The sequence below is a fragment of the Lycium ferocissimum genome, chromosome 11, assembly GCF_029784015.1.
Source record: "Lycium ferocissimum isolate CSIRO_LF1 chromosome 11, AGI_CSIRO_Lferr_CH_V1, whole genome shotgun sequence".
Taxonomy (NCBI): domain Eukaryota; kingdom Viridiplantae; phylum Streptophyta; class Magnoliopsida; order Solanales; family Solanaceae; genus Lycium; species Lycium ferocissimum.
The window spans coordinates 55,191,538-55,201,634 of NC_081352.1; the positions used below are offsets into that span (position 1 = coordinate 55,191,538).

At 35.3% G+C, this 10,097-nt stretch overlaps 1 pseudogene; it reads left to right on the plus strand.

Annotated features, from left to right (window-relative positions):
• Window positions 1-463: 463 nt before the first annotated feature.
• On the plus strand, window positions 464-6,289 carry LOC132038493 (UPF0481 protein At3g47200-like; annotated as a pseudogene).
• Window positions 6,290-10,097: the final 3,808 nt, after the last annotated feature.

Genomic DNA, 10,097 nt, shown 5'->3' on the forward strand with positions numbered 1-10,097 from the left:
GGCACCTTAACTTGTATAAAGTTGAACATATAAACACAAATGTTGTCGTGGCACATAAATTTTGGAGGTGTCTATATAGATGATCTAAGTTGGAGCATTCAACTGACAAAGTGGAGTACAAGTTGAGGTGCCTACTTGTATACACCTAAAGTTGGAGGGTATACATGCTAGCTGAGCCCAAGTTTGAGGGTCTGTTTATATTTTATGCCTTTTTTATGCTCTCCGTGATGTCCCCCGGGGGGGGGGGGGAGTTGGTTGTTTAGTGTTTAAATCCAATCAACCAAGCAATTTGGAATCAACCTCCACTTATAGCTTCCTAATACAATGAATTGGTTTGAAATTGGCCCATCTCTGATTTGAGTAAGAGTTTCCTACAGTAGTACCCATTTATTAACCATCTCTATTTCTTTTTCTTTCTTTTTTCTAATTTGAATTATAGTCTCAGGAAAGTTATCTAAGAGGGATGGCGCACTATACTGAGATTGTCCCAATAGATCACCAATTTCCAGTACTAATTGATCAACCTCCTCTAAGTACTGAAGCTACAAAAGATGAGGTATCTGTTTCTATACTTACATATATAGTAGTAATATACTCCCTCCGTCTCATATTAATTGGCCATATTATCAAAAATATATGTCTCAAATTACTTATTCATTTATAAAACCAAGATAAAATTAATTAAATCTTTCTCACCCTACCCTTATTATTAAATCTTCTTGAAAATAGTCAATATTGATTAGAATGTATTTATTGGAGAGAGACAGGGGTAAGGTAGTAAAATACATCTTTTATTTATGATTTCTTAAGGGGCATGCAAAAGGAAAAGTGGCCAAGTGACGGAGGGAGTAAAAGGAACAAGTAGGTTGTGTGTGCATTAAGGAATTTGAAAATTTATCTGTATTCGGTGTTCATACTAAATTAAGCAAATTAATCTTAGTAATTAAAAACTAAAGTAAAAATGCATACCATTAAATCATTGATTAAATGATAAATATGTGTGTAAAATTAAAGACACATATCTTGTATTTAAAGTACTTTTCACTCGTTTACGAGACCACTGTCAATTAATTTGGTGTAAACCTCGTATACTTCTTTTCTAATCAATTTTCACACTCAAACTTGAGAAATTTAACTCAAAAATTTCCAGATGTTTGCTCTCAAAATTACAGTCTTTACTGGAAATGAAAAAGTAAATTTCCAGGTGTGTTTGGTATGAAGGAAAATGTTTTCCTAGAAAATAAGTGATTTTTTTACTTATTCTCTTGGTATTTGTAAGTAAGCAGAAACTATTGTCCCAACAGCTATAAATGTAACATAGACAAACACTATGAGGGTGAGATGGGGTTGGAGGGTGGGGTGATGGGGAGGTAGTGGGGGTTGGGGTGGGATGGTGGGAGGGGAAAGGGGTGGAAGGGGGAGGCGAGAGTGCGTGGGTGTTGGGATTGGAGAGGAGACTGTCACACCCTAATTTCTGTTAGGGTGTGATGGGCACCCGACCCTTATTTAGGGCCGAGCGAACCCGCTAACTCATCTAATACTCATAATCACGCTGGCTTTCAAATCATGACACAAATACATACCGAAAATTTTTCGAAGAATAACATGCCTCTTTACCTTTCTCGAATCAAAGAAAATCTGTAACATATAAAAACATGTAGAACTTATAATACAATGCGTAATATCACGTCGGCTTACATAGCCGCTTACATAACCGACATCTTATACCCACGACACTTCGTTCGCAAAGTCTCTAACATAGAACAAAGCTGTCACAACATAATGCTCGACTCGGCGGCGCTCGGAGGAACCGGAGCTCGCCAATCCAGTGGAACATCTTCTACTAATATCTTCGGACAAATCAGGTGTGCCTGCGCGCTTAAGCATGAAACGCGACCCCGAAGAAAGGGGTCGACGAAATATGTCGAGTATGTAAAGCATGGAGTACGAAAACGGGGTCATAATCGAAGTAGGAATTACGAAACAAGTACACCGACCGGAAAATCATAAGACTTGCCTTTTAAAACATTTATCATGCATATACATGTATCGGTTGGTAAAATCATATCATAATCGTGTCATCATATCATCGTACATATATACGTACCCGGCCTCTAGCCGAGGGACTCGGTGAGTAAAATCATATCATAATCATGTATGCATGCATATATATATACATATATATATACCGTACCCGCCCTACAGTGAGGGACTCGGTGAATAGCGTGTCCCGGCCCCGCTAGCAAGGGACTCGGTATGCCATCCTGGCCGCCATCCCCATCTCATCATATATATATATATATATATATATATATATATATATATATATATATATATATATATACGTACCCGGCTCCTCTAGTAAGGGACTCGGTGAACAATGCGGTGGAATGTGCACGAATACGTACCCCGGCCGGGACTCGGTGAAAGATGCATTGAGGCATGCACGAGCAGAGTAGTGAGAAACCATATGCACATAAATCGTTTCCAGAGACTCAATGAAGTAGTCTAAACGGAACGTCATTTGAAAGTCGGACAATAGTTATATCAAATATCTTTCGGACGTTACTCGGAAACATAACAAACATCATAAACATATTAGAGAACCATAGGGATCATAGTCATACGTCAAGCCAATTCGAGTCCGCCTCGGAAAGTTACGGACATTATACATTTTAGGACTTTCTACGACCACAACGAAGCGATCCGAGCCTTTCTGTGAAAGTTACGGACGTTCGTAGTTTCGGAGTCGTTTAGGAACAAAACTTTTATGCAACTTCTAAAATCTAATCATGCAAAAGACATAAGAACCATAATTCGATTACATTAAGAGTACGGGTACCAAGAAACAAATAAGGATCATAAACATGCTCGGGTCACAGGAATAGAGTTACCTCGGGGTGCGTGCCATAACTTACTTTTCAACTAAGACATGCCAAAAGAAAGAAAGGTTGAGCTTTACATACCTTGGTCGCTTCCTAAGCTAATCCAACTCAAGTCTCGACTCTCCAAGGTCTACGCAACGTCAATAGATATCGAATATTAGTTTAAGGCATTTAGGAATTCAATTCCAACTAGCACCCAATTCACGAATTTGGGCAAGCATTTCCCCTATAAATACGACAACCCCGAGAATTTATCTCGGCCAAATCTTCAACAACAATGCCAACAACCATTCTAACAACATTAACAATCAATTCAAAATGCATTATAACGCTAATAATTCTTCTCCACATATTTCGACAACATTCCAATTATGTTCAATTCAACTACATATATTCAAACTAACATCAATGCCTACATATTCAGGTAATAATCCGAGGTCATTCAATCAAGATTCAAAAACATTTCAAGCAACCCGCACAATATTCAAATAACCTAACTAACATACCAAGCCACCCGAAACCTTCCAACTTCCATAGGAACCACAACAACACATTTCTTTCTTCAAAATTCACAAACTACACCAACAAACCACACTTTAACAACATTATTCTCACAAACTCAAGGAGCTACATTAAGGTCACATTAACTCTCAAATCAGCCCACGCGGTTTTAATCTTCAACTTGGATCATTAAACTTCATTTTACATCATAGAATTCATAACGACAACAACCAAACGCTAAACAAATTAGTGCTTCTCTTACTACACAACACAACGCACACGGCCAAATCCAACATACACGGCCAAACATCAACTCCAACATTTTATGAGTTTCATTCATTTCTACATACCACAACATGTACAAACCATCCACAACACATGAAAAATGAGGTTGAACCTTACCTTTCCCACTTGTTCTTCACTCGGCTAGTGTTGTACTTGGCATGAAAAGAGAGTTTGCTTGCTCCAACAACTATCCCATGTTAATAAGGACCTTCCATTTGGTAGGAAAACTAGAAGAAATTATTTCTTTCTTGATGAAAAATTGGGAACCATATTCGGCCAAGCCATGGCGAATAGGCTCTCTCTCTCTCTTTCTCCATGTTTCATGAAATTTCTAGGATGATCATATGATGAAGATGATTAATTAATCATCTTTTATAAGCTATGTTATACATCCAAGTGGCCCATGGCCCACATTAGTCATGTGCATGGCCACATGACCTTCTTAATTCATGAATATTTAGTTTCTAAAACTTCACTTTTGGTATTATATATTTCATGAAATATTAGTTTCCATAATTGCACTTTAAACCCCAAATTTTCCTTAATATTTCCATCCAATGAAATCATAAGCGACTTATGCCTTAAAACAAAATCGGAAAATAGCCTTGTCTTTAACTTGTCGCAACTAACTTAAAATATTCCGACGTGCAAAATGCGGGATATAACAGAGACAATCAGCATGAAATGCCATTTATGGAACTTGTTTATTTTCATATTTTTTAAAGAATAGTCATTTTCATGAAATTTTAAGGACCCTTGTTTTCATAAGCAAAGTGCTTAGGACACATTTTAACCAAACAAATATTGAAAATGTTTTCCTCCACGCCAAACAGTCCCTCAGTCTTTGCCTTTTGTTCTGTCTGGTCATCATTTAGTACTACTAACAATTTATGTTTTAAAAAAGGAAAATGTAAAAAAGAGAAAATTAAGACTCTTTTCCACTAATTACAGATAGAAGAAGGGAGGAAAGCCGATCATTTAATCGAGATAAAGGAAACAAATGGTCAAGATCAATTAGTGTTACAAACAAAGAAATCCTCAAATCAAATCTTTGATGAAAGATTTAAGGATTTGGACAATACATGCATCAGAGCCGCGACCATATTCAAAGTAAATGTGGGGCTACAAAAATCAAATCGAGATGCTTATATGCCAATGTTGATCTCCATTGGTCCTTACCATAAAAGGAATCCTGAACTTGGCTGGATGGAAAAATACAAATTGTTGTACCTACGACGGTTCTCCGGCGGAAAGAGGGGCTTGATGTGGAAAGTTGCATTAGCATATTGGAGAAAAAGAAAGATGAAGCACTAAAGTGTTATGATGATAACCTTGACAGTGATACTGTTTGCAAATTTTCGGAAATGTTAATGCTAGATGGTTGTTTTGTGGTTGAGTTTATTCGAGAGCGTTGTGAAGTCGAGAAAAGAGAAGATGGCGACAAAATCATCAACTTGCAATGGATGATGGATCAAGTACGCCGAGACACGATGTTACTGGAAAACCAACTCCCTTTCTTTGTCCTCACCATGCTTCATGACATGACAAAGCATCCTACAGAAGCAAGCTTCTTGCATATGGTGAGAGAGACATTACTTAATACTTTCCCAAAGGTGACACTTCTACCTAGATCAGAAATTGATGATTTTAATGAATAACGAGTCAACCATTTAGTTCATGCGGTACGCATCTTTTGTCGCCCATCAGAGATGAAAACTACGAATGCTAGCATGCGAAGCGAATGTTGCAAGATAAGTTCTTGTGGCAAGATTTTGCAATTAACCAGGTCAAAAGAAATCCCCAATGTCCTTGGTTTATAGCAATGCTATCATATTCCAAGTGCAACAGAACTTTATGACGCTGGAGTTAGCTTCTTAAAAATAGGATCTGAGGAAGAAAATGATGTGGATAAAACAACATTATTCATTTTCAAGTTCGAAAACGGATTAATGGAATTCCCTTGTTTCATTATGGAGGATAGTACAGACACCTTAATGAGCAATTTGATAGCTTATGAGCAACACTCGTCTAACATATATCCTTATTTTTCAAATTATGCACATCTAATGACTCAACTTATCCGTTCACATAAAGATGTGAATTTGCTTCGCCAAACTGGAATCATCCTTAATGACCTAGGAGATGACAAAGAAGTGGCCAACATCTTCAAGAAACTTTCAAATGGGGTGACAATCACCGACTTATTTTACAGAGAAGAATGCAGAAAATTGATTCAATAATGTGAAAAACCATGGAATCAAGTGATGGCAAGTTTGAGGCACAACTATTTTCAAAGTCCTTGGGCAGGAGCTTCAACTATGGCGGCCATCATACTTCTTATACTCACAGTTATACAAACTGTTCTAGCTTTCTTGGTGATGTTAAGAAGTAGTCATTGTTGTAATTAAGTACACAACTCCATGCTTGCAATTTATGTGTTGATGAGCTTAATAACGTGTCATGCCTCCATTCTGGGGTAGGACGTGATTGGCATCCGGCTCTAACTGTCCGTCGAGGAAACACTGTATCTAACTGACTAATAGACTAATTAACTAAGCTGTGTGAAACTCTGGATTCAAATAGAATTCTAATCATGGTTAAGAATATTGTAATGTCTAATTGTGACTGAAACTATTAATATCCACTATGTTAAGTCCTGAGCCTCTAAGAATAGTAAATACAAAACTTTCTTTGGGGGATTCTCCGGAATAGTTAAAAAACTGGGAAATTTAAACTAAAAGAGGGATCTCCCACCGGAAGATATGTGGGATAAGCTCGACTGCAAGCTGGGCTAACTGGTGGTGTCTGAAGCGTGATCAGCCGCGAAAATATGTTTTCACAAATAAACATGAAAATCATATAAAGTTTGAAAACTAACATAAGTTGAGAACCGAGACTGTAAGCTGACCGCTGAGACGATCTACTAAGAACCGAATCTGAAGCTGAGGATTGAGTTGTTTTAAAATAATATTAATTTCTTTGAGTAAAAAGATCTTTTTTTTTCTCAAATAATGGCCCTACATACGTGAGGATTTGGCAACACGCCGACAGGAGGAGGTGTTGGCCTATTAAATCTAGTCCTAATCAGAATTAATGATGAAGATCACTAAAGGAGAATTGATGAACAAACAGTGATGCACATTTGCCGCTTATTTGGACGATCGCTTGCAATGAATTAAATAGCACTACATTCCATCATAATGCTCCAGCAAGAATTATCTATTGGTGTTTCACCTCAAAGAATAAGGAATATTTTGAGTGAAAGCCAAAATTTAGAGGACCATTTTGGACCTTTTCTCAATTTCGTTACGTCACCTCATACGACTCCATTTGAAGGTTATTTTATATGAAAGACTTCTTACTTTGATTTTGATCGTGTTTTGGTAGGAAATGGTACAATACTTAACATTGCTAACCTAGATTATTATTCTCAAATACATTCTGTATTTGATCCTCTATATAAACTTGAACTATATATTTCATGTTCCTCAGCTTTCGTCATAATTAAATTTATATAAAGATAATGATTGTTGTTAACTTTGATTCATCTTATTTTTGTGAAGGACAGAACCTCGGGGCAAACTCTTCTTCGAGCCAACAATAAGTCCGCTTTATCCCTTATCCTCTTCACCTATATTTTCTCATCCTCATGCTCATTTGTTGTTCTGTGTTGCGTTGATGTCAGGCATCGTGTATGATCATTAAATTGAATTAAAAAAGTAAATTTGTAAAGTGAATATATACTTATAAAACTAGAAAACATTTTTTTTTAGTTTAGATTTAATATATTAATTCACATAAAATCTAACAAAGGTTAGAAATTAAAAAGGTCTTTACAGTGTAGTACCACAAACATCTCAATATCTTTAGTCACGCCAAAGTCTCAAAAATAATTGAGGAAATTAAACAATCATTGACTTGAGTCAACGGTCTTCTCATTCTTTTCTATCATTGGCTAACAATATTTTGTGTTGAAAGGCCAAAACAAGGCCACGCGTCAAATACTATTTTGAGTTATTGATCTTATTCCTCTTATAAATAAATCAAGGAGAAGCAAGAGTCGAAGACCAACTAAAGAAGGCCAAACCAAAGAGGTAACTTTCTGCATTTTCTCGTTTTATGCTAAATACTATGGGTAAATAATGATTTTAGTCCCTGTGTTATTCCAATATTGATCCTTGTATAAATTAACTAAGCATAATTAACCTTTAATTAATACAAATGTGTAATTTTAGTCCTTCAAAATAGCGACAATTAAAACTTAACGGATTATTACTTAAAAATAAATAAGAACAGATAAAAAATAAAACTAAACATGAAGTTTGTAGCTATGATTCTAAGGTAAATGCTGAAAGGGTTTTTTGGCTCTAAGTTGTCCAAAATTTCAAGGTAAAAACGGGAGGTCCTTTACCAACTGACATCGTCATCTTCTTGCTTAAGAAGCCTCGCTTGAAAGCTAAAACTGTAATATTTTCAATTTTTTTGGTTGAATTAAATCCTCCCGAGAGTTATGATCTAGCTAGACATTATTAATGGAAATTTAGAAATCAAAAATGGATAAGAATAAAGCAAATTTATGAACCAAGTTATCATGAGAAAAATCTTCAGAAAGGGAGAGGAACTACTGTTTATGAAGCAAATGCAGAGTTTGGGTCGAAAATTTGTTCCGAAGTTTGTTGCTATAATTTGATGCGGGTCCAAAATATGATAGAGCAACAAGATAAAGCCTAAAAAATACAGATTTTGATGGAAAAAAGCCATAAAACAGAGGGAAATGGAGAGAGAGAGAGGGGATGGGGAGATAATTTTTTGAAACAATTTGGTTATCATTTGGGGGGTGAGTTGATGACCACGACGACCTCACTGTCATGTTTGTCAATGGAGGCTAGCCTTCCGAACAAACTAACTTTCACTTTTTTTAAAAAAAAAAATTTTAGTTTTTTTGTATTTATAAAATTAATGATCCGTTAAGTTTTTAACTTTCGTTAGTTTAAAGGACTAAAATCACACGTTTATATTAATTGAAGGTTAATTATGCTTACTTGAATTATACAAGGATCAAAATTGGAATAAACTTATAACATAGGGACTAAAATTGTTATTTGCCCAAATACTATTACAAATGAATTATTTATTCGAAATTGACTCATATTAATTATAGGGGTGTTTAGTATTTAATTAACCCATAATTGTATTTGAGTCTTGTGATGCTTACTCGACATTAGTTTTTTTGTTTTTTATCCGTTGTTTGGTATTGCTTTGGATTCGACTAATTCGAATGCTCGGAAACCCCATCTTGGATGGTTAAGTGCTCTTTACTAAAGATAGCTTCATTTACAGGGCCTCAAGACCTCTGATTAAATATGAAGGAGTATTTATCACTCCATCGCAACCTTTAACCTTTAATTGGTTGCTCATAGTTAGTTGTGTTTTCTTTTGGAAATGGTGTACCATTACAAATTTAAATACTTTAATACAATACCATTTTAATGATAATAGCCGTATGTGAATTTGGAATTAGAAACAATTCTGATGCAATATCATTTTAAACTTGATATTTGTTACTTGTTGGAATTACAGTTGGAGAAAGTAATCAAAGAGGGATGGCACACTGTATTGAGATTACACCAATGGATGACCAAAGTCCACAGGTCTCTCTCTCGATCAACACACATGCATTACCTTTTTTTCTTTTTCTTTTTCTCTTTTTATTTGCATTTTTACGAAATGGAACAAGGTAGGAAGTGTTTCAGGATGTGATGAGAACACTAAAATTTTATTGTGTCATATCGTTACATTGCACAAAATGAAACAAGGTAAATTGAATTATTTTCACGTAGTCATAAGGGATCTCATCTTTTTTTTTTTCTCTTTAGTAAGTGCTAAAAGTAACGGAAAATCCCTTTATTGGTGGGTTATCTATTCTCAATTATAAGGATCTAGTAGCTCAGTTGGTTGACTATCTAAACTTTCACTTGTTGTGAGCGCTCGAATCCCAACATTGTTATCCCTTCCCCTACCCCCTATGTAATAAAAAAAAAATTTGAAAAAAAAAAAAATCTATTCTCTATTTTGAAATCCCCTTTCACATATATATATATATATATATATATTTTTTTTTTTAGAAAAGGAAAACTTAAAATGTTGAAACTACGAACATTCACTATTTCTTCTCCTTAATCCTTTTGTCATTGATGACTTGCCGCTGATACTTATTTTTAGGCAATTTCACCTTCAGTTGGTATGTCAAATGAACTGACTCAAAAGAAGAATAAGAGAAACTTAAAAAAAAAAAAAAAAAAAAAAAAAAAAAAAGGAGAAATTCTGCTTCCCTCTAACTGGTTTGTTTAGGAAATTTTCAGTCTTTAAGATTCATGTTTTGTCAGGTCATTATTTATTAGTAACTGTTTATGTTGAAAATAAAAA